We start from the raw sequence: 25,952 nt of genomic DNA on the forward strand, positions 1-25,952 counted from the left end.
GCTGGTGGAGAAGAAAGGAAAGGACCACCTAAATAAAACGTTTAAATGATTGAATGCTTCATTCTTAAGAGATAATCAGTTTTATCACTTAATAAATCTACAGAAGCTCGAACTGGTGACCACCACAATGTTGTCAAATATAGGATAGTGGATGAGCTCTGATGGCATTAGCTGAGTACTTGATTTCACCCCAGCATGGTTGAAGGTGAGTGGAGGTTTAGGGACATATGCATTCCCTGAGGGACTTGCTCTCTGCCTGTTTCCTGCTGCCTGACCTTGGTTGGTAACTTACAGTTACCTGGCGACCAGATCAGGTTTCCAGTGGGAGGAGCTTCCTTCTGCAAATCCAGGCTGCTAGGCTGCACTCAAGGCACAGCCCAGGCTCCGGGAAGACCAGAGCCTCTATAGAAGAGAAACCCAGGAGTGAGGGCGCCCAGGTGTCCAGGAGAGACCGTACTGACCTTGGACACAAGAGTACCACCTCTGATGGAGGTGCCACAACGTCACTAGAAAACTAATTTCAATCACAAACATTTTATGGAGCAAATTCTGCGTGGTTGCAAATGTAACCATTAGCTCTACTCCACCCCAGACCACTAGTCCTATATCTTCAGATTGTGTCTATCTTTTTAAAACTAAACTCTTCACAGTGAACTTGTAGCCTATTATAAAATTCCCATAGTTTTTTAAAAAAATTGTTTTTAATCAAAGTGCACCTTAGGTTAATTCTCCCATGGCCTGCCTTAGTTTACTTTAAGATAAGGTATGTATTGGTGCTATTGTATTTTATGTTTTGGATTTTTAAGCTGTCAATCTCAGCTATCAAGATAAAACTAGAAGGAAACCTACATGTATTAAAGCTCTCTCCTGGGTCTTTCACTTACGTTGTGCAGTTTAATCTTCACAAAGCCTCTCTCGGGTATTCTCATTTTACGGAGGCTCAGAGAAGGAAACAGAAGCTCACAGCAGCTCCTGCAGGTGGTGAGTGGACGCCTGTGTGGCACCCTCCAACATGCCAGCAGTCCCTTCTGACATGGGGTCAGTTGTAAACCTGACAAACTGGTCTTCTGAGTTTCCCTTTGGAGACTGACAAAACTCTTCAGGACTAAGCACCCTTCACAGGCTGTGTACCCTCCTCCCCACCCAGAGGCCTCGCTCTACAGGCTCATGCAGGGCCAACCCACTCAGCTGGTTTTATTAACCGTGGAGCCTGCTTCCCGCCCGTGGAGCCCATGTATTACCTTTTGGCCAAGAGGAGACCATGAGAGGTTTTGTTAAATGTGTTGCAAATCATGATACAACAGTTCACAGCCTTCCCCTATTTTTTAAAAAATATTTTTTGTTGATTTCAAAGAGGAAGAGAGAGAGAGAGAGAGAGAGAGAGAGAGAGAGAGAGAGAGAGAGAGAGAGAGAGAGGAACATCTATGATGAAAGAGAATCACTGATCCACTGCCTCCTGCATGCACCCTGTCCTCCCACTGGGGATTGAGCTGAAACCCAGGCATATGCCCTGACAGAGAAAAAATATTTTCAAAAATATATTTAAAAAAATATTTAAAGGTAACAAGTTAGTTGATTGTATCTGTCACTGGTTCCTTGCCTCAGTTCCTTGTCTCTGTCATTTGTCTATTTTTGCTGGGTATCAAAATTCATCTACATTGTCTGCACGACATTTCTCTTCCTTTGTTGCATTTAGGCACATTTGGCTGCTACCTGTTTTAGGTTTGTAGATGATGGCTGAAAATGGCTCCGATTACATTCTTATGGTACCATGTACTGTTCTTCACGTTGCTTTGAAGTTAAGGTGACAACGTTTTTATATTAAATGTATCTCTGCTATTCCTGGTTCCAACACAAAGACATCTTTCTCTTGTAAGGCTATTTTAATGCCCAATTTTTACTGGCTTCAATGTTATCTATAAACAGAATCAAGGTACTTTCCTCCTAACTGTTTGTCTTTGGAGTGATTCAGAACCGAAACAAGTGTTAATTGTACCTCTGAGAGCTATGGTTTTGCCTGGGTCTTCCACAAGACCCTAGAAGTTAAGACAAGTTTGAGTTCAAGGGCAGACATACAGTTCTAATATTTAATCTAAAGTGCGTCTGGGTGATTTTTCTTCAAGCTTTCTTGTCATATGAGTGCATATAAAAAGCAAGTGAAATGAAACAGCAAAGGGCTGCTGTTTTGAATTTCAGAATTCTGAGGGTTAAGTGAGTCTGCAGACTGCTAGACCAGGATGCCCAGTGTGGGGTTGCCACCGAGGGACCTGCCGGCCCAGCTGGATTCACTTACGGCACCATCACCACTTATCTGCTTCCTCACTTCAGCACCACTCTTTCCCACATTCCTGCTGGTACTTAGCTCAACCTAATGGACAGATGGGATTCCCAGATGATACTGCATCATAAATCTAACCTACCTACCATACATTAGTGTCTGCCGTGAGCATGGCCCTACAATGTGCTCATTCTAGCATCTTACATTTTGAAACAAAGCAGGTGCCCTTGCTGGGAATTTTAACAACTCCAGAACAAATCCCCACAGTGGTTTTTGTTATGTCCAGGAATGGATTGCAGTAACCCTGCTGAGCTAACAGAGCTCATCCTTGGCAGAACAAGTGAGTGACTTGTCTATAGATGTGAAGTTTTCTTCCCTTATGTCATCTGTCACAGTTGCCATGAAGCCTTGACTGGGACAGGAGAACAGATGTGCTGCACTGAATGGGATATCAATTGCCCAATCATAGGAAAGCTCTTCTTAGAGTCAGATGTCTGTTCACTCAGTGTAGTGAGCCCCTAAAATGAGCAAAGCTCTTCTCTAGGCTCAGTAGAGAACATTCTAAATATACACAATGGGTGCCCTGTCTGGTGTGGCTTCTTTGGGTGTCATCCTGTGTACCGAGAAGTTGTAGACTATTCCTGCTCATGGCACATGCCCAGATTGGAGGATTGATCCCTGTGGGGCCAGGGGGCAGAAGGCAGCCAATGGATGTTTTTCTCTCCCCCTCTCCTTGCTCTTTCTCTAAAAAAAATCAATTTAAAAATATTTAAATATACATAATGGTGTCAAAGAGCATCTGATGGTATAGGGAGTTGGGTATCATGCTTTATGTTGAGCAGAGCAGTGTGCTATTTGTGTCTTCCTCCTTTTCCTATGGCACTGTCTCTCCTCAGTCTTCAGCTCTTGGGCTAGGTATCATTTCCCTGAGAAGCCTGTCCTGAGCACTTTATCTGAAGTAGCCACCTCCCTCTATCACAGCACCTTGTTTATTTACTTCATGGCACAGATCACAATTTGTAGTTAGATGTTTGTTTGCCTGCATTTGTATTTTCTGTCTTATACACTTGTGTTTAATCTCACAAGGTCCTCTGGCTTTTTTCTTTCTACTGCATTCCCAATGCATAGCACACAGTGCCTAAATGGTACTTACTAAGTTCTTGGTAAATATTGAATTAATAAGTGAATCAACTATTAAGTGCTAGCACTACTTAAACTCAATGGTGAGAGCCCTTATTTTTTTGTTTTCAATGTGTTTGTCATAAAGTGGCATCTATTTTACTAGGGGCCCAGTGCACAAATTTGTATAATTTGATGAATTGATTTTTTACAGAGAGGAAGAAAGAGGGATAGAGAGCTACAAACGGCGATGAGAGAGAAACATTGACCAGCTGCCTCCTGCACACCCCTATCGGGGATGTGCCGCAACCAAGGTACATGGCCTTGACCAGAATCGAACCCGGGACCCTTCAGTCCACAGGCCGACGCTCTATCCACTGAGCCAAACCGTATTCTTCTTGATGAATCTTTGATTTTTTTTTATTATTTTTTTTTTACTTTATTTCCCCTTGAAAGGAACTGTGAGCCGTGAGGCTGCAGTAGGCACAGGGGCAGGACTCAGACTATCCCCACACTCCCACCCAGCCCCTTCTGCCACAGCCTCTGGTCCCCTGTCTACCACAGCCCCGCTCCCACAGCCATCACTCCCATGTGCTGATGGTGTCGGCCCTGCTCACACCCGCTGATGGTGTGGAGTGATTGGGGCCGGTGCCAGCAGCGGGTGCAAGCAGTGGCTACTGCCCTAATCGTCCCTCAGAAGCAGGGGGAGGTGGAGAAGCCCTCAGGGGTGATTGGGACTGGCAGAAGCTGCTCACATCCACTGATGGTGCCAAGCTATCGGGACTGGCGCTGGACTCCAGTGCTGGCTGCAGTGTGAGTGGGGTCGGCGCCAGCAGTGCGTGCAAGTGGCAGCTCCAGTGAGGGCAGCGGGTGTGAGCAGGGCTGTCACTGGCAGCGGGTGCGAGAGGCGGCTGCTGGCCCTGATTGCCCCTCAGGAGCAGGGGGAGGTGGAGAAGCCCTGAGAGGCGATTGGGGCTAGTATCCATCACTCACACTCTCTGACAGCACAGAGCGATTTGGTCTAGGGCTGGGCACCAGCAGCAGGTACAAGTAGCGGCTCTGGTGCTGGCAGCAGATGCAAGCACCTAGCAGGACCAAAGAATTTCAGTAACCATCAGAGGCTCGCCCCAATGACAGTAACCAGTGCCCTGCCTTGGTCTGGTGGCCCCACTCACCTGCTCTAACATCCCACTGCGACCAATGCCTGCCACGTTCCGTGCTCTGCTGCCGAATGGTCCACGTGCGCCCCCCCCCCCCCCCCCCCCCCCCCCCCCCCCGTTGTCAGTGCATGTCATAGCGACCAGTTATTCAGTTGCTTGGTTGTTCTGTTGTTTGGTCTATTTGCTGAGAGAGATTATAAAAATTTTGCTGGCCACACTTTTAAACTGGTTTGTGAAAAGTTGCTCAAACCTCAACTCTGTTGGTATTTATTGGATATTTCCTTTCTCTTAAATCCCAATGTGTTTGCTTCTGTTGCAGCTTGTCTGATATTAACAGACTTACCTCTCAGTTGGCAAGATCTCTGGTCTCCAGAGTATGTACTCACACTGAGGGTTTGGAGAAGGTTGGCAGGCAAAATGATCCAAGAGTTTGGGAAGAAAATATGAGAATTTCTGCTTTTAAGCTACAGAAAAGAAAAAAAAAGCTTTATAAATATTAACTATGTTTTGACACTAGTTCATGTATAAATTTATACACTAACATACATACATTGGGGGTACACATTCAAATTTTTTACCAACAGCAATTCTCAAAAAAGTATGGAAGCCACTGCTCTAGAATATTATGTTAGCGTAAGTTTTTGGAAGGCAGAAATTATGGCTAATACTTTTTTGCATACCTTAGTGGGCCTCATATAGCGTTCAAAAGACATAAATCAGTGATTGATAATTATTTGCTTGATTGATAAGGTCAATGATCACAGGTGCTGTTCAATTCAGGACCATTAACTTTTCACTGAAAACCATGAATTCAACTGGTTTTATGTCTGGGGTGTCTGTAGTACATCACAATATCATTTTACAAACACTCATGAGGAAAACAACTCAAAATGGAAGATCCACTGATAGTGTGTCAGTAGGATTATCTTAATATATATGCCATATTTACTATTGATAGAAGCTTTCCCCTCGGAGCTTTATGGATCAGAGCAACTTTGCTGGTCTCCTGGTTGAAGAATAAACCCACTTAAGTTGGCAAAAGTAAAATTGGATGGTCATGGAAACACAGACTATTAGTTACGTAATGGAACCTGACACACTTGGCTCACATACATCTAGTTGTGTGGAACTCATGCCTCTTTTGAATGACTCTACTCCTCCTAACTTGAACTCTGCTCTTCCATAATTTCTGTCCACGGCTCTTGGTGGTTCCCAAACCCAAACAAGCCCACAAGACTGCTTCCCAGGGGCTAAAGGAGACTTCTTGGTTATCTGATAGGTTTTCCTGCTGCTGGTGAGACATCCTTGGGATTTTCAAGCTCTTTTTTTTATATGCCTTGGTCTTTAGTCACATCACATCCTGTTAAGCAACTTGAAATAAAGTTCAGTTTGTCAATATCCTCTGGAATACAGTGCCTAGAACTGTAATTATTGAGACTTGGCCCATGAGTGTGGGCCAGGCACCCGCTCCTTGCTTGGAATATGGAGTCTCCATTAGGTGGGTGAGCATAGACTTGGTTCTCCTTACAGACATGTTATATTTCATTTGCACACTGAGCCTTCGGATTAGGAAATCCCCTCTCCTCACCGTAAATAAAAAGGAATGATGAATCTTTTTTTTTTCCACTTTCTTTCCCCATACCAAAGATACTGTGGACTTTAGGGTGGGGGGAACACTATAAATATAGAGCACCAGCTATTTGTAGCACCGTTCTCTTCTGATTCCTATCATTGAGCATGCACACTGATTAGTTTGTAGCCAGTGTGTTCATTTTCTTTTGGATTCTTCTCTTTTAACATTATCACGCATGTGCATTTTGAGGTATAAAAGGAATCTGTGAACTTAATTCCTTTTAATAGCAACATAACATTCCATTGGCTTAATGTACCACAGTTTACATAACCTTTTCCCAATTTGGGTATTGGGTCATGTCCCATTTTTCCACTGTTATGAATGATGTTACGATAAACATCTTTGTGCCATTTGCTTTTTTCCCCCTTTCTTTCTCTCTTGCATGTTTCCTTGGGGTCTATTCTAAAAGTGGGAAGATTGGGTCAAAGTACATGAGCAGATTTTTTTGCTCTTTTTTATATATTGCCAGACTAATGTCCAGAGGGGATGAATACTTATTGAAAGTGCCAAATAAGACAATGGGGTCTGGAGAAATGGCTTAACTGGAAAGAATGGGCCTGCATGTTGCATCAGATTCCCTTCCAGTCCTCTACTCTTCGCTCCAATGATCTAAGTGTGAGGGGAGGGTGTTAAGAAGAACCAGCACCCTCAGTAAACCTTTCTGCTTTACCCAGAAGTGCATCTTGCTTCTTTCCTATGAGAGGATTTATTTATTTACTTATTTTTTTTTTTTCTGAGAGGAGATTTCACAGCTTGATCTGAGTTGTAATCTCAGTTTTGCCACCTCTCTCTGTGTATCCCTGGAGAAGTCACCTAACCTCTCTGAGCCTGATTCTTTCCTCAACTTCATAAGGCAAAATGACAGCCCCTACTAGAGGGTTTTGAGAAGATATTTGTGAAGTGCCGGGCTATAGCTATTACCTATGACCCACTTAGTATAAGCCAGGGGACCATGTGTTTCTTCCTTCTCCCTGGAACTACCAGGGCAATACATGTCTATTGTGGGAGGCATATACTATTTTTACCCATGATCTTGCTTTACAATGTTTAATAAGTGGAAAAATAAAATAGAAATTTTTATGAAAGAATTAGTCTTTAACATGTGAACAAAGGCTTTTGCTTGATTGTTTGTGAGATGTGGCAAGTTTGAGGCCTGTGCTTTGGTTTACTCATCAAGTCTAATTGTTGCTGTAGGAAGAGCATCTCCAGTTTTTCAAGACCCTAGAGGTATAAGAGTTTAAAGACAAGATGGACTGGAAGGTTAAGGAGAAAGCTCTTTGTTTCAGAGAAAGGTACTCACAGGGGAAGGCCCTGGGTCTCCAAGGATGTTTGTGCCACCTCACAATCTTTGAGAGGGATTGGGACAATGTGTTCAAGACTTGTCTTGTATTTCCCAGTCTCCTTCCTGCCACTGGCAAAGGAGCAGACAAGTGAAAGGATGCTTCTACAGGTGGCCCACTTTCACCGAATAGAAATTTCTTCCATTATTTCTGATATTCTAGGTAAGTGGCTGGCAAACTCATTAGTCAACAGAGCCAAATATCAACAGTATAACGATTGAAATTTCTTTTGAGGGCCGAAAACCAACTTCTGCATATGGGCCACGAAGTTTTAACTGCACATGGTATTTTGTGGAAGAGCCATACCCAAGGGGCCAAAGAGCCGCATGTGGCTCGCGAGCTGCAGTTTGCTGACCACTATTCTAGGTCAATGCTGGCTACAAATTCTTGCTATTTCTCCCATTGCTGGCCTTAGGGAATTGCTTAACCAGTGACATTCCAGAACTTCTGAGGTGGAGACATAAGAAGCTTTGCAGCTGCTACCGAGTCTCTTAGTACACTTTCCATTTTCTTTGAGCCACCGTGTAAGAAATAGACTACCCTGAGACTACCAAGCATAGAAGCTACATGAACATGCTGTGGTCAGCAATTCCAGACAAGCCCTCCAAGGCTCTACACATGTGAGTGGAATCATATTGGGCCTTCCAGAGGAGACCTCTGCCAGCTGACCATCACTGACCAACCTCAGTTGATGCTACATGCAGCAGAAAAACTGTCCTGCTGAACTCTCCTGAGTTCCTGACCCATAAAGTCATGAGATAGAATGTTGTCTTAACCTGCTCAGTTCTGGAACCATTTAATACATAACAATAGAGAAGTGAACATCAGAGCTACCCAGGCCATGCTGAGCCTCGTTCTGCCTCACTCCCTCCACTCAGCTCCACTTGGCAGAACCAACACTGGGATTTGCGATCTCACTTCTCACTCTTTGGACTAAATGTCAGAGGCTGTGCAGAAGTCATTGACATCAGACATTCTATTTGACAGGATTCCCCAAATGTATTTTTGGACTGCAAGATATTATTTATGATCTCTTGTTGAATTTTACAGGCAAATAGGGCAGGAAGAGTTGGCAGTGTTCCAGAATCCCAGCTGTTTTTAAAGAGAAAATGACAAGACAAAAATCTTAGAATCCTCCTGTTAATCTAGTTCCCACCCACCCACCCCAGTTTTGTGCAGAGTAACTGTTTATGGCAACCCCATTCTGAGAGTCTCAAATCCTAAATGAGCACCTATTTAGGGCAGTCAGTATGCCTTCTTGATTATTCTCATCCCTTTTCAGCTAACACAGGAGATTTTGTTTAAATTTCTTTTCTTTGAATTTGTTTAAATGTAATACTTCAGAAGGTTAAAAATGTATCTTTCCTTGTTGATGTTCCCATGAATCCCATGATGACTATGTGCCTGACACATAGGAAAATCCAAAATAATGAAATAATTGACATTTCCGTTTTCAGGCTCGCCATGGCATGTCAAATATTAACTAAGAAATTAATCATTAAGGGCATTAAAGAAATTGGACAAATGTCTTGTCGGGCAACATTGCTCCTTACACAATGGAGCTGGTTGACTTCTGGCCTTCCATCACTTACCTAGCAACCTTGTCTCTCTGTGTTGAGTATTTCTAAATCAGCTCTGATTTCTGTTTACTTCCATGGATTTGTTGGTGACTGCTAGAGACATCCAAACTAATGGGTTACCTTGACCTTCAATTCTTCCAAGCAGAATTTTATTAAATGAATCAATATAGAGATTAAATTTCTATATTGATTAATTTCTTTGTCCTCATTTATTTTTTCCCACCCACACAATTATTTACTTTTTCAATAAGCATTAAATGTGCCAGATACTGTCCTAGGCTTCTAGGATGAAAAATGAAGAAAAAGGGTCTCAGAGTTATAGGAGCTCACTGTATGTGGCAGATCTTCAATAAACAGTTGCTGAATAAGTGACCTTTCTCTGACAGAACAGGCTGGGAATTCTTGTTGTGGAAACTGAAGCTCAGGATAAATAAGCACAAAGTTGGACAATAACAAAGCAAGATGGAACCAAGGAGTGTCTGACTCTGCATCCTGACCATGTGTCTGTAACTCCTTTTTTCTCTTGTTCTGTTCTAACTGGTTCTTCTACTGCCTTAGTTATACATTGATTCAAAGTCTGAGGCTTCAGAGGTTTGTACTAAAAAAGTCCTTTCCTGGATTCTACCACACTTTGTCTCCTTACTTCAAGGCAGTGCTTTTGGAGAATCCTATTACCAATTATAGAGCATTCTCTATTTTTCTGCTATGCAAAAGTGACAACTGTGTTCCAATGAAAACAAAAGATAGTTCAGGATAAATGTTAGTCCACAAAAGATGCCAAAACCCCTCTCAGAGGGCAAGAGAAGGCCAATCCTTATCTTTGTAGCTAGTGAGTTGGTTGGCACTGAAAGCTTGCTCATGGGAACTATCATGTAAGGGAGCCTGCAAGTCCTAAAGCCCAGGACATGAGGGCACTTTGACAAGACCTTGGAGACCCTGGCACTGAAGAATAATCTGAAACTAGCTGATTCAATAAGGGCATTGCCATCAACTCCACCACTCACCCAACCTCCTATTTTAACATTGTTTAATCTTTTCTTTAAAGCCCCTTTTTTCTATTTTGAGCATAAACATGACCAATCAAGGACAGGGTTCCAGAAGACAGGAGAATTCCTGGCCAACACCCAGGCAAATAGAGTGGAGTAATAATTAAAGCAATTCCCAGAGGCAGTTATTTAAAGGGTTTATATGTCAAACATTTAGCCTGACTCACTTCCAAACTATGGTTCAGCTACTGAGGAAGCAGGAAGCTATATACAACGCAAAGGTGGCAGATGAGAAAGTTGCCTTAGTTTCAGAACAGGGGCTGGAGACCCTATCTAGCAGACCTGCTGGATGTTCAGCCTGAGTGAGTGGGGTTGATCCTGGTGTCCAGTTTATATAGACTCTGAACTTTGGGTTACCCTTTGCCTATATCCCTGGCTCCTCTCACAACAAGCACTCAAACTTCCTTCCACCTTGGATTCCTGGTCCTACCTCTGAATAGAGAACCGAGTGTTAGGATAGAAGGAAATAATTTTAAACTCATTCTATGATTTCGGCATTACCCTAATACCAAAACCAGACAAAGACATTACAAGAAAAGAAAACTACATACTAATATATCTTATGAACATAGATGTAAAGTACCTCAACCAAATATTAGCAAATCAAATCAAACAATGTATAAAAAGAATTATACACTATAACCAAGGGAGACTTGTCCTAAGTATGCAAGGCTCATTTAATTAATGTAATCCATCACATCAATAGGTTAAAAGGAGGACAGGTGGGAAATCACATTGCTAGATACAGAAAAAGTATTTGATAAGATCCAATACCCATTCATGATAAAAATTTTCACAATGAGGAATTTTCTCAACTTGATAAATATGTCTATGGAAAAATCTATAGTTAACCTAATTAATGGTGGGAAACTACATGCTTTTTCACTAAAACCAGAAACAAGGCATGGATATTTGCTCTCACCATGCCTTTTCAACATCATATTGCAAGTCACAGCTATTGCAGTAAGACAAAAAAGAATATAAAAGGTATATATTGGGAAAAAATAAATAAAATTGTCTGTTTGAAGATGACATAACTGTCTATGTAGAAAACCCTAAAATATTGACCCAAAACATCCTGGAAATAATAGATGATTATAGCAAATTTGAAGGCCATAAGTTAAATATACAAAAGTCAATTGTTTTCCTACATATCAGTAATGAACAAGTCAAATCTGAAATCAAAAGCAAAAAAACTTATTTAATTTATCACTCTCTATTAATAAAATACTTAGGTTTAAATCTAATAAATATGAATAAAATCTCAATTTTTTTTAGGAAAGCTACAAAAAGTTGGTTAAAGAAAACAAAGAACTGAATAAATGGAGAAATATTCCATGTTTATGGACAGGAAGACTTATTATTATGAAGTTCTTCCCAACTTGATTTATAGACTCAGTCAAAATCCTGGCAAGTTATTTTGTGGATATAAACTGATTCTAAAGTTTATATGAGGAGGCAAAAGATCAAGAATAGCTAAAATAATATTGAAGAACAACAATATCAAAGCACTGACATTACCTGATTTCACAACAGTAATCAAGGTCATGTGGTATTGGTGAGCCAGGCCAGCATGGTTCAGTGGTTGAGTGTCAATCTATGAACCAAGAGATTGCGATTCAATTCCCAGTCAGGGCACATGCCCTGGTTGCTGGCTTGGTACCCAGGGTGCAGGAGGCAGCTGGTCAATAATTCTCTCTCATCATTGATATTTCTACCTCTATCTTTCCCACTCCCTTCCTCTCTGAAATCAATAAAAATATGTATATTTTTTAAAAGACAGTGTGGTATTGATGAAAGGATAGACAATTAGATTAACAGAATGGAATAAAGAACCCAGAAGTAACCCATAGAAGGATAGCCAACTGATCTTTGACAAAAGAAAAGATAGTCTTTTCAATAAATGGTGCTACCACAACTGGACATTAACATGAAAAAAAATGTATCTAGACACAGACTTCATATAAAAAATTAATTCAAAATGAAATATAAACCTAAATGTAAATGTAAAATTATAAAAATCCTAGGAGATGACAGAAGAGAAAATCTAGATGATTTTGGCTATGGCAGTGACTTTTGAAATATAATACCAAAGGATTGATCCATGAAAGAAATAACTGACAAGCTGGATGGACTTCATTAAAATTAAAAACTTTGCTCTGCAAAAGACTCCATCAAGAGAATGAGAAGACAAGCCACAGAATTGTATAAAATAGTTGCAGAAGACATCTGATAAAAGGGTTATTATGCAGAATATACAAAGAACTCTTAAAACTCCACAGGAAGGAACAAAACAACCTAATTAAAATATGGGCAAAATATCTGAACAGACACCGAAGTATATACAGTGGTGCCTCACACAACGAACTTAATTCGTTCCAGGAGCAAGTTTGTTATGCGAAAAGTTCGTTATGTGAAACGCGTTTTCCCATAACAATACATGTTAAAAAAAATAATTCGTTCTGTAGCATAAAATATGCTAACATGACATAAAAAAAGATAAATTTTTTGTTATTAGTTTTATTTAGATACATCTAAAAACATAATTTTTTTTAAAAAAAAACACACATTTTTTTAATTTTAAGACAGACTAAGTAGAGTCTACCGAATCTTGCACATCTTCATCCATTTTCTGCTTTTTGGCCGATGGTTTCATGAAAAACCTGTCCAAAGTCGTTTGTTTTTCTCTTTTCTCCAACATCTGCCGGAAATAACGGACAAGAGTATCGGAGTAAAGATCGTTGATCCTGTTTGCTTCAGCTGAATCCAGATAGTGGGCATTGGTAAACTCCTGAACTGCTTTCCATTTGACCAGGATGTTCTTGATGTCAGCAGTTGGGATTGGTTGATTGTTTGATTGTTGCTCCTCGTTATCAGATGACGCTTCCCTTTGAGCATTGTCCTGTTGCTGGACCACAAGTGCTTGGAGCTCTTCAGTTGTCAGCTCTTCTTCGTGTTCCTCAATAAGCTCCTCTACATCCTCTTCCTCTTCCTCTAATTCCAACCTTTGGGCCACTGTGATGATGTCCTTCACCACTTCTGCGTCATCAACTACTGCTTCTTCCTGGGTCCACGAAGGCACAAGCATCTTCCAAGCAGAAATGAGGGTCCTTTGTGACACTTCTTCCCAGGCCTTCTGTATAAGTCGTATTGCTATAAGGACATCAAATTTCTCCTTCCAAAACTTTCGGACAGTCATATTGTCTCCACCAAACTCGCATTCTTCAAACACCTTATTAAAGAGGGCTCTAGTGTAGAGTTTTTTAAAGTTCGCAATAACTTGCTGATCCATTGGCTGAAGAATGGATGTGGTGTTTGGTGGCAAATACTGCACCTTGATAAAAGGATAATTTTCCTGCAATATTTCCTCTAGGTCTTTTGGGTGAGAAGGGGCATTGTCAAGTATCAGAAGGGCTTTGAGCGGCAGTTCTTTTTCCAGCAAGAATTTCTTCACGGCAGGAGCAAAGGTTTCCAGAATCCATTCGTTGAAGATAACTTGGGTCACCCAGGCTTTTTGATTGGACTTCCAATGGACGGGCAGTTTGGACTTAATAACGTGATTTTTCTTGAAAATTCTTGGATTTTCAGAGTGATAAACCAATAGAGGTTTGATCTTGAGGTCTCCGCTGGCATTAGACGAAAACATAAGGGTAAGTCTGTCCTTCATGGCTTTGTGTCCTGGCAATTTCTTCTCCTCTTTTGTAATGAAGGTTCTGCTCGGCATTCTTTTCCAGAAAAGACCCGTTTCATCGGCATTGAACACTTGTTGTGGGCAGTATCCTTCATCCTTAATACATTTTTGAAAGTTAATAGAGAACTTTTCTGCTTCTTTCTTGTCAGCACTGCCAGCCTCACCATGCATAGTAACGCTGTGGATTCCACACCTTTTCTTAAATCTAAAAAACCACCCCCTGCTGGCTTTGAATTCTTCTTCATTATCTTGATTGCTGCTACTTCCAGGGACGTTTTTCTTTAGATCGTCATAAATTCTCTTGGCTTTGTGACAGATAATATCTTGGGTTGTTACGTCACCTTTCACCTGCCTGTCCTTAATCCAAATCGCTAATAGCCTCTCCATTTCCTCGTGGATTGAAGACCTATGTTTTTCATGAAATAGTTTTGATACTCCTTTGGCTACTTTGGCTGATTTGATTGCATCCTTATTTGTCAAAATGGTGAAAATGGTGGTCTTGCTGAGGCCAAACTCTTTGATGAGGTCACACTGTTTTACCCCACATTCACTCCTTCTAATTATTTCCTGTTTCATTTCAACAGAAATCACCTTCCTGCTTTTTTTAGAAGCCATGATATAAAAAAAATATTGAGTTTAACTTAAAAGGACGACTGCCGTGATACGTGCGTGATTTAATTCGTAATGAAGAACGATTGCCGCAATACGTGCTTAAGTTAAGCACAGTGACTAACGACTGCCTGCAGTGCCTGCGCGGAAGGATGCAATACATCGGCAGCGATCGTGGAAGCTCGGGCGAAGCAGTCGTGGAAGCTCGGGCAAAGCGGTCGTGGAAGCTCGGGCGACTTCGTTGTGTGAAACGAAGTTCGTTGTATGAATCATGAAATGAAGTTCGTTGTGTGCAGCGTTCGCTGTGCGAGGCGTTCTTTATGCGAGGCACCACTGTATAAAGATGGACATCTGAATTATGGGGGTGCCAGAAGAAGAGAGAGAGCAAGATATTGAAAAACTATTTGAAGAAATAATGACAGAAAACTTCCCCCACCTGGTGAAAAAAATAGACTTATAAGTCCAGGAAGCACAGAGAACCCAAAAGAGTACCATACCAAGACACATCATAATTAAAATGCCAAGAGCAAAAGACAAAGAGAGAATCTTGAAAGCAGCAAGAGAAAAACAGTTAGTTACCTACAAGGGAACACCCATATGATTGTCAGCTGATTTTTCAGCAGAAACTATGCAGGCCAGAAGGGAGTTGCAAGAAATATTCAAAGTGATGAACAGCAAGAACCTATAACCAAGATTACTCTACCCAGCAAAGCTATTATTCAGAATTGAAGGTCAGATAAAGAGCTTCACAGACAACAAAAAGCTAAAGGAGTTCATCATCGCCAAACTAGTATTATATAAAATGCTGAAAGGGAAGAGGAAAAAGAAGAAAAAGGTAAAGGTAAAAATTATGAACAACAAATATCTATTAACAAGTGAATCTAAAAATCAAGTGAATAAAAAATCTGATGAACAGAATAATCTGGTGAATATAATAGAATCAGGGGCATTGAAAGGGAGTCAACTGACAATCCTTGAGGGGAAAGGGGTGTGGTGGGTCCAGGAAGAGACTGGACAAAAATCATACACCTATGGATGAGGACAGTGGTGGCGGGGGTAAGGGAATGGGGGGAACCAGGTGGAGGGGAGCTATGGGGGGATAAAAGAGGAACAACTATAATAATCTAAATAATAAAGATTTTAAAAATAAATAAAAACAAAAAATTATCTCAACCTCCATTATTTCTAAAATTGCTTCTTATTGTTACTTAAATATGTATAAACATAAAACTGTGTATAAACTTATTATTATAGCTGTTATAAACTAAAAACAAATTGACCTAAAAAATAAAATAAAGATGGAAATTGAACATATAATAAGATGTTAACCATCATATGTCATTAGGGAATTTCAAACTTAATAAATAATCAGATGTTACTATACACTTATTAGACTAGCAAAAATCAAAAACTTCAACAGCACCAAATGCTGGTGAGCAACAGAAACTCTCATTCATTGCTGGTGAGAAGGCAAAATGGTACAGCTAACTTGGAAGACAGATTGGCATTTTCTTATAAAACTAAATATTCTTTTACTATATAATCCATCAATTGTCTCCTTGGTATTTAATCAAATGAGTTGAAAATTTCTGTCCACACAAAAACCTGAACATGGATGTTTATAGCTGCCTGACTCATCATTGCCAAAACTAGAAGCAACCCAGATGCCCTTCAGTAAATGGATAAGCTGATCCAGCCAGACAATGGAATATTATTCAGCACTAAAAAGAAATGTGGTACAAAGCAATGAAAAGCTGTGGAGGAATCTTAAATACATGTTACTAAAGAAACTAATCTGAAAGGGCTACACATGGTATGATTCCAACTATATGACATTCTAGAAAGGCAAAACTATGGAGACAATAAGAAGCTCGGAAGTTGTGGAGGGAAAGATGAATAGGGAGAGCACAGAGGATTTTTATTTTTTAAAATATATTTTTATTGATTTCAGAGAAGAAGGGAGAGGGAGGGAGAGAAACATCAACAATGAGAGAGAACCATTGATCGGCTGCTTCCTGCACACCCCCTACTGAGGATTGAGCCCACAACTCAGGCATGTGCCCTTGACCAGAATCAAACTCGGGATCCTTCAGTCTACAGATGGAAAGCTCTATGCACTGAGCCAAACCGGCTAGGATGCACAGAGGATTTTGAGAGTGGTAAAACTATTCTGTTTGATATATAATAGTGGGTATATGTCATTATACAATTGACAAAACCTATAGAATGTACAATACCAAGAGTGAACCCTAATGTGAACTGGGTACTTCAGGTGGTAACAATGTCACAGGAGAGGTTCTGTGAGTCAGGATGTCAGCCGTGGGGGAGGTTGTGTTATGTGTAGGGAGAGGAAATATCAGAATTGTCTGTATCTTAAAAATTTTTCTATGAACCTAAAACTGCTCTAAAAAGTAAAAATCTATTTAACAAACAAACAAACAAAAGAAAAAAAACCCCAAACATCAAAAGGAGCAGGACATAAAAATAGTATAGCAAAACATAAATGTAGACTATAGAAAAGGACACTAAAATGTTATTAGTGATTATCTCTGGATGGTAGAATTATTGTTTTTATTTTACATTTTATTTTGTCTTCCCAAATTTTCTATAAAGAATACATATTACTGAGATAATGAGAAAAACAACAATATTTATTTTTAAATAAGAGGAAATGAAAGAGCATGGAATTCAGTCTCGGCTCCACTCCTTATCAGCTACTAATATATGACTCAGAAAGATACTTAGCACTGCAAAACTCAGTTTTGCATCTTTAAATGAGGACAATAAAATCCACCCACAGTGGTGTGTGTGTGTGTGTGTGTGTAAAACTGTATATGAAACATGAATGAGCAAGGTACCTAGAGGATGCTCAATATGGATTAATTTCTAAACCCTAGGAGATGTTGCTTGGCATACATAAGGCCTTTTGTTCATCCTTCTTCCTTTTTCATCTGAACATTCCTGCTGAAGCAAACAACCAGGCCTAGGGCAGCCCACCCACATTCAGCAAACCCCAACCATTTTAAAGGAAAGAAGGAGCCCCTAAAAAGGAAGCCATAGTAACCATTTCTACTTTGAAAATCCCAGGAAGTGCAAGGCTCTGGACCTGGCTGATTTTTGTTCTCTATCCCAGGAAGTGCAAGGCTCTGGACCTGGCTGATTTTTGTTCTCTGCCATCCCATAAACATATCTCTGGGTTTTCTGTTCCAGCATGAGGGAGAAGCTAAGGGCACATGTCACCATATACTAGCTGCAGAGCCAGAATCTTACGTTAGGATTTTGACAGACAAGGAGGAGACTGTTACAGGCATGGGGCAGGGGGAAAGGTGCTCAGAGCCACAAGGACAGGAACAAAGAACTTAATCTCCCAACAAGCCTGGACTGAATCAGGCATTATCCGGAGAGTCAGGAACAGAAATCTGGTCCCCTCCAGCTAAGAGTGAGGTATGGAATATGAAAGGAAGGTGAGCTGAGTGTAATGAGGGGACACTGGTTCTTATTCACATTCGGTTTTACTCTGCAGCATTCAAACATGGCCAGAGCAAAGCCAGTTGGAAAGGATTGTTGTTATGTTGTTAGGGCAAGATGGAAGGCATGGGGGAGGAGCCCAGGGTGGATGAGATGGCTGAGGGCTCCAGAGAGCATTCCAGCTTGGAGATAAGTAAAGGCAGAAGGTCAGAGATGATTTCACGGAAGTATGGAGAACTGCTTGTTTCATTCCTGTGAAGATGTGAGATAAAATAAAAATGAGAACTCTCTAATGCTGGGATCAGTTGTCAGATTTCCAGTAAAGACAGGTCTTCCGACTCTAAATTTTAATTTAGGAAAACTTGCCTATTCTTTTTTTACTTGTATAATTTTCATTGGCAGGATAGGATTTTAAAAGCTAAGAAATTTTTAATTAAAACTGCCAGTGATGATCATCTTACTGGGGCTGATCTTGACAGGAGGGTAGCAATCAATGATGACAAAATTCCATAGGTACCTCTGAGTGATTAACTTGACTCCCTTGTCTCTTTCACCTTATCTGCCTCCAGCCAAAGTTCCTACTGTCCCATGGGCTCTTCCTGTGCTTTGAGGTACAAGCCATTTTTTTGGGTGTAGATGAAGGAAGGTAGTGCAAATGCACCCTCAGCATCATCTACAAACATTCACTGACCACTTGAGAGTAAAAAGATGAAGGAGACACTTTCCTGCATTCAGTGACCTTATACTTTGCTCTTGGGAAATGTAAGAGTCTCCAATGTTTGAAATGGATAAACCATGAGGTTATGAAGGATCCCACTGAGAGGCGGATGGGCCATGTCTGAGCCTAATGCAGTGGCTGGCAAACGCATTAGTCAACAGAGCCAAATATCAACAGTACAGTGATTGAAATTTCTTTTGAGAGCCAAATTTTTTAAACTTAGACTTCTTCTAACGCCACTTCTTCAAAATAGACTCACCCAGGCCGTGGTATTTTGTGGAAGAGCCATATTCAAGGGGCTAAAGAGGCGCATGTGGCTCACGAGCCATAGTTTGTTGACCATGGGCCTAGTGTATTATTACACTGCATTCTCTCTCCTTGACCATCCAGGCTCACTACATTAACTCACTAGAATGTTGTTCCGGGGGGGAGCAAGCAGGCCATTTGCATTTGCTGTTTCTTCTGCTGTATTGCTCTTGCTCAGATCTCAACATGACTCACGCCTCAGCCCTTCACCTGCAGGCTTTTGCTCAAATGTCACCTTCACAATAAAACCTGTTAGAAGCTGAATTGTGTCCCCACAAAAGATGTTGAAGTCCTAACCCCCAATACTTGTAAATAAGATTTTATTTGGAAATAAAGTGCTTGCAAATGATCAAGTTAAAGTCAGTCGTTACAGTAGGCCCTAGTCCAGTAGGATTGGTGGTCTTTTGGAAAGGGGAAATTTAGACACAGACAGACACATGCAAAGGGAAGATGATGCGAAGACACAGGGAGAGGACAGCCATCTACCAGGCAAGGAAAGCCTGAGGTTACCAGGCACCCAAGAGACAGACATGGAACCAAGTCTCCTTCACAGCCAGTCTTCAGAAGGAAAAACCCTGCCAACACCCTGATTTGAGACTTTTGTGAGACAATACATTTCTGTTATTTATGCCACCTTGTTTGTTGTACTTCATTACAGCAGCCCGATCCTTGACCCACACTTTTTAAAATTGCACTCTCTATACCCCTTCTTTTCTCCAGAGCACTCATTATTGGCAAATAACTATTAACTTATATATTTGTTTATAATCTGTTTCTCTCCACTGGAATGGAAGTACCATAAAGGTGGAGATTCTTTTTTATTTCAGAAAGTAAGAGTGAGGGGGAGAGAGATAGAAACATCAAATGATGAGAGAGTCATTGATTGGCTGCGTCCTGCATACTCCGTACTGGAGATCAAGCCCGAATCCCAAGCATATGCCTTGACCTGGAATAGAATTGTTATATCCTGGTTCATAGATTGATAATCAACCATGGAACCTCACTGGCTGGGTGCATTGATTACTTGTTTGCTACTGTAACTTAATCCCTCACATATTGAAGCACTCAATACTTATTTGTTGAATTACTTTAACTTATAGGGTAAGGTAGAGAAAAGTTGATAGTGTACATTATCAAATAATCTAGTTAAAGAACCTGTATGCTTTCCATCTATGGTAAGGTCCCCAAAGTTTACTGTGTATAAAAATGTGATTTTAACAGTGCTCAGAATAGTTACTGACTACCAAAATATTTTGAATATCTAGGTTTCACAAGTCCTTTGAAAGCTGAATATGTTACTATTAGAAAATATATATAAAAATATTTTGTGGAAAAGCTATTAGGGTTCTCTAAATTGAAAATGACAGTCATAATTTTCAGTAACTTTTTAATAATCTATTAAATTAATGTGCCATATTTAAGCTGTTATTTCCAATTTTTGTTATTTTTAATAATACTATTATAGCATCTGCCGAGACCGATTTGGCTCAATGGATAGAGCGTCAGCTTGGGGACTAAAGGGACCTGGGTTCGATTCTGGTCAAGGGCATGTACCTTGGTTGCGGGCATATCCCCAGTAGGGGGTGTTCAAGAGGCAGCTGATCGATGACTCTCTCTCATCGATGTTTCTAACTCTCTATCTCTCTCCCTTCCTCTCTGTACAAAATCAACAAAATATATTTTTAAAAAAAATACTATTATAGCATCTTTGTATCTGGAGCTTTTTTTTTTTTTTTCTTTTGAACTAATTTCTCAATAAATTTTCAGGAGTGGCATTTCTAGCCTAAAGGCATAGGTGACAGCAAAATAGGATTAGGGTTATAAAATATAATATTTGTACAGCCCTTGGAATTCCAAGAAATAAAACTGCCATATTTCTTAACAGGTGTTGAGTGGTCCTATTATGTGGGAATGGAACCGTGACCATCTGGTTCACAGATCAAAGCTCAACCACTCACAATAGTCAGGAAAGGTGGAAATTCTTGTTCATATTCTTCATGTGTTCCCAGCACCTAAAATCAGTACTGACTTTACACTCATGCTTCAGAAGGTCCTCTCTGGCCTGCCTCTGCACTTCCTCTAGTAGCTACTCTGTTCCAGGCACTTTGCAACATTCTGAGCACTGCAATGGTGAGCAAAATTCCCAGACTCAGAGCGAATAGGCTATTGAGGAGACAAATGATCAAATATCCACACATATAAAAATAAAACTGCACATGTGACAAATGCTATAAAGGAAGAATTTGCTCTCTCTGATTGCTTTTGAGCTGGGACATTAGTTTACTCCTGTACATCGATTGGAACTTAAACCATCAGTTCTCCTGGTTCTCCAGCTTGTGGAGAGCAGATTGTGGGGCTTCTCAGCCTCTGAAATCACATGAACCCATTGACTGTCTGTCTGTCTGTCTGTCCATTCAGTTTCTCTGGAAAACCCTGACTAACACAACCCTGGAGCCAACAGTAGGATTGGATTTTCCCAAAGGGCATTGACTGCATGAGCAAGGAATGGATGACTGATAAAAATTTGAAAGTTGCAATTCTGTTATTGAAAGGAAGGAAAAACAAAAACAGGAGAGAGAACAAAAACAAGCATGTGCTACACTTGAGTTTATCCTGTCTTTAGGGGCAGAGCCAGGCCTAGTACTTATATTTCTACACTCCATACTACCTCCTACTATTTATTGCCTGTAATGGACAACTCATTGTGCCAGGTACTAAGGTAAAATAATCCCCTGAATGTCCAAGAAACCAGAGGTTTAATATATGCTAGAAGGCACTCACAGATAGCTAGAGTAGAGGGTAGTATATAATATGCCATTAAAAAGAAATGTCGGATATTTTCCATGTAGAAAAGCTCCCCATACAGACACATAGTGCCCTTCCTTAGCAAGGTTGGACACCACTTGTTGCACTGTGTCTGAGAATCCTTACCTCAGGGACAGAGGGTTCACGGAAATAGCACATTGCACAACCAATCCTTGAAGTTCACTATGAACTAATATGGAAAATTAATATGGAGAAAATTTCATGTCCAAGACTCTTACCACATTCTTTAGAGAAACTAAAAGCTTAACTGAAAGGTGTATTATTCAGACTTAAGCTTTAAAATGTGCCCTTCAGCCTCCAGAAAATAATCCTGAAATATTCTTCCCTACATGGAATAATGTCTAGTGAGAACTGTCCTCCCTTAATCTTAAAATAGCTTTCTTTTTTCACATTTCCTGAATCAACACCAAAGAAGGGGCTTCTTTTATTCTGAATTTAATGGATTATGTTTTTTAAAATGTCTAGCCTACAGCTTAGTGCATAATATGCCCTTGATAAATAGTAGTTGAACCTGAGTCTACAGCTATACATGATGATCATGTCTGACTTCTCTTTAAGATATCCCGATTAAGCAACACCTGATTCCAAAGTCTCCCTGGCTAAAGGCTGTATTTCCCTGAGCTACTTATATGGAAGTTACCATTATACTTACTCTCTTGGGTACCTAACATTATCTTCATCAAGACTGAAAGCTCAAATAGCTACTGGGGCCAAGCAGGTGCACAAAGTAGTAAAGCAGTTAGGGTTGGGTTTCCATGGTTAGTTTAACACCAGTCTTGACATCATAGACATTGATTTTTTTTTATCACCCTCCCCCAAACAGACAATTCAACAACAATAATGAGAAATTATCAATTCACACAAAATTTTATGAAAAAACAGGTCAGAGCATATGAATACCAAGAGAAAAAACAATCAAATTCTCCATTTCCTCATCTATAGGTGTATGATTTTTGTCCAGTCTCTTCCTGCATACCCCACACCCTCTTCCTACCGAGAATTGTCAGTCCATTCCCTTTCTATGCCCCTGCTTCTATTATATTCACCAGTTTATTCTGTTCATCAGATTTTTTATTCACTTAATTTTTAGATTCACTTGTGGATAGATATGTATTTGTTATTCATAATTTTTATCTTTACCTTTTTTTTCTTCTTCCTCTTCTTAAAAAATACTCTTCAGGATTTCATATAATACTGGTTTGGCAGTGATGAACTCCTTTAGCTTTTTCTTGTCTGTGAAGGTCTTTATCTGACCTTCAATTCAGAATGATAGCTTTGTTGGGTAGAGTAATCTTGGTTGTAGGTTCTGGCTATTCATCACTTTGAATATTTCTTGCTACTCCCTTCTGGCCTGCATAGTTTCTGTTGAGAAATCAGCTGACAATTGTATGACAATCCTTGTAGGTACCTAACTGTTTTTCTCTTGCTGCTTTTAATATTCTCTCCTTATCTTCTGCTCTTGGCATTTTAATTATGATGTGTCTTGATGTAGTCCTCTTTGGATTCCTTTTGTTTATGGTTCTCTGTGCTTCCAGGACTTGTAAGTCTATTTCTTTCACCAGGTGGGTGAAGTTTTCTGTCATCATTACTTCAAATAGGTTTTTAATATCTTGCTCTCTCTCTTCTTTTGGCACCCCTATAATTCTGATGTTGGTATGCTTGATGTTGTCCCAGAGGCTGCTTATACTCTCTTCATAGTTTTGGATTCTTTTTGCTTTTTGCTTTTCTGGTTGGGTATTTTTTGCTTTTTTGTATTTCAAATCTTTGACTTGATTCTTGCGATCCTCTAGTCTGCTGTTGGATCTCTGTATATTATTTTTTATTTCAGTCAGTGTATGCTTAATTTCTAGTTGGTCCTTCTTCATATCCTCAAGGGTCTCACTAAATTTATCAGCCTTTTCTAGAAAATTTTTGAAAAACCTTATAACCGTGATTTTGAACTCTATATCCAGTTGTTTGCTTCCCTCCATTTCTTTAATTTATGACTTGTTTCTTTGTCTCTGAATTTTGGCTACTTTCCTGTGTTGATAGAGTGACTTTGTGTGCTAGGTGTCCCATAGGACACAGTGGCTTAACCTCACCAGTTACCTGAGGTAGACAATCTTGGTGCAGCCCTTTGTGGGCTGTGTGCATGGTCTTGTTGTAGTTAAGCCTTGATTGTTGTTGGTATCAATGGGAGGAATTGACTTCCAGGCCAATTGGCTGTGAGGATCAGCAGTGTTTACATTGGGAGAAGTTCTGTGCTGGAGACACCCTTATGAGGCAAGACTTGCTTCAGTGGGGCTTTGGTGCTCACTGAGTCTGCCCCTTAATCTGAAGAATTGTAATCTGGATGGTCCCACTCTGACCACTGGGTACACTGGCTCTTGGATCTCCAAGGAGGGGCAAGTTCAGGTGTTTACCTATGCTGCCATCTTGGTTTAGCCTCAATTTCCATCTTTATATATACTTAAAATTTAAATGCAGGAAAAAGGAGAGAAAAGATTGTCTTCAAAGAAGCACAGCTAGACCTACAGCATATTTTCTACAGCAAAGGAAGCTAGAAAACGGTGATATATTTTCTATGTGCCAAAAAAGAAATCACTTGCCAACTCAGAAGTGTATAAACAATGAAAATTTTTTTTCAAGAATAAAGACAAAATAAATAAATATTCCATAGTAATAAAAATTGTTAGTTCGTCACTAACAAAAGCTCCAAAATAAAATACTAAAGAACATACTTAAGGCAGAAAAACAATGATCCTATATAGAATGTTTGAGATATAAAAAGAGTGAAGAGCAAAGAAAAGTGGCTAAGGCAAATAAATGAACATTGACAATATAGAGCTGTCATGAATAATTTTTTGGTATTTTTATAATTGAATTAAAATATGAAAATATCAACTTATAAGAAGGTAAGGGGGAATGAATTTAGGTATTCTAAGGTCGTTGTATTGCCTGGGAGGAAGAGTAAAGATATTGATTAACAAAGATTTTAGTAGGTTAAGTAAAGAAGTTGGAAATTCTGGAGTAACCACCAAAAGAATAGTTTGTATATCTCCAATTTGTGTGTGTAGGGAGTTGGGGGGCTGGGAGCTGGGATTGGAATAATTTAAAACTATCAGTTAAACCAAAAAGATACAACAGTATGAGCATCCAAGGCTACACCATTTCCATCTAATTTTAAGTATGTTAGAGACATGAAAAGAGCAGACTGCCCAACTGAAATGATTCTGCCATGGGCCACACCTGCACTATCTGGCTGTCCACAAGGGTAGAGATCCCTGACTCCAGCTGTACTAATCAGATTCTCTCACGGGAGCTTGAGAACATGAACAGAGTTGGGCTGAAACTCATGACAGTAGCAGCCAGAAAAAAATATTTATGGCTCTGTGTCCCCCTAAGGTTCCTGACAGAGTGCTGGCCCCTGTCCCACTGTCCTTCCCAAGGCCAAGCTGGTCTGTGAGCTCTGCCACGTGCTTCCAATACATTATAGCATCAATCCCTTCCCCCAAATCCTCCTTTTTTATTTTTTTCTTGCTTAATCAGCCTTGATTTCCTTGAAACAGAAGAATTTAACTTGATGCCAAGAAACATTGCGGCTTTATGCCAGATGTAGCTTCATTCTCTTACACAAAAATCCAAATGTTTGGCACAAATGGTGAAGTTGTCTTCTTAGCAACAACTTAACCTGAAATGCAGCTGGATTTTTTAACTACTATCAAATATACAAGATAAGTATCACCAAGATGTAACCCATATGGGGAGCCTCCCATGGCAGGCCTTGGCTCTTACTTTATACTCTCTTTGAGGCCATACTCACCACTTTGTCATATCCTCCAAAACACATCCAAAACCACAACACATTAATGAGAAAATTGATGTTTTATTGAAGGTTCTTTGGAGTCTGTGAAAGAAGATTCACATCCCTTATATATCACTAAGAGAAACTTAATCCATTACCCTATCAGACAGCTTTTCTCTTTCCACCAAAAAGCCCACCTCTGCCAGTTGCCTCTTATTGCTTCTTCCTTTCTACCCACCCAACTGTAAAACTTCTCTTTGTTATCTTAAGATACTAGCCTAGCCAGTGTTGCTCAGTGGTTGAACATTGACCCATGAACTACCGTATTTTTCGGACCATAAGACGCTCCGGACCATAAGACGCACCAGTTTTTAGAGAAGGGAAATGAAGAAAA

The 25,952-nt window shown here is 40.2% G+C and overlaps 1 long non-coding RNA gene across 1 annotated transcript in view; it reads left to right on the forward strand.

The window, feature by feature from the left end:
- Nucleotides 1-406: 406 nt before the first annotated feature.
- The window catches only part of LOC123653106, a 54,105-nt gene continuing 28,559 nt past the window's right edge, over nt 407-25,952 (forward strand). The window contains exons 1-2 of the long non-coding RNA XR_006742735.1: nt 407-763; nt 894-981. This is a non-coding gene — a long non-coding RNA (uncharacterized LOC123653106). The remainder of the gene's footprint in view (nt 764-893; nt 982-25,952) is intronic.

The sequence above is a fragment of the Pipistrellus kuhlii genome, unplaced genomic scaffold (genome assembly GCF_014108245.1).
Source record: "Pipistrellus kuhlii isolate mPipKuh1 unplaced genomic scaffold, mPipKuh1.p scaffold_m20_p_3, whole genome shotgun sequence".
In the NCBI taxonomy this organism is placed as follows: domain Eukaryota; kingdom Metazoa; phylum Chordata; class Mammalia; order Chiroptera; family Vespertilionidae; genus Pipistrellus; species Pipistrellus kuhlii.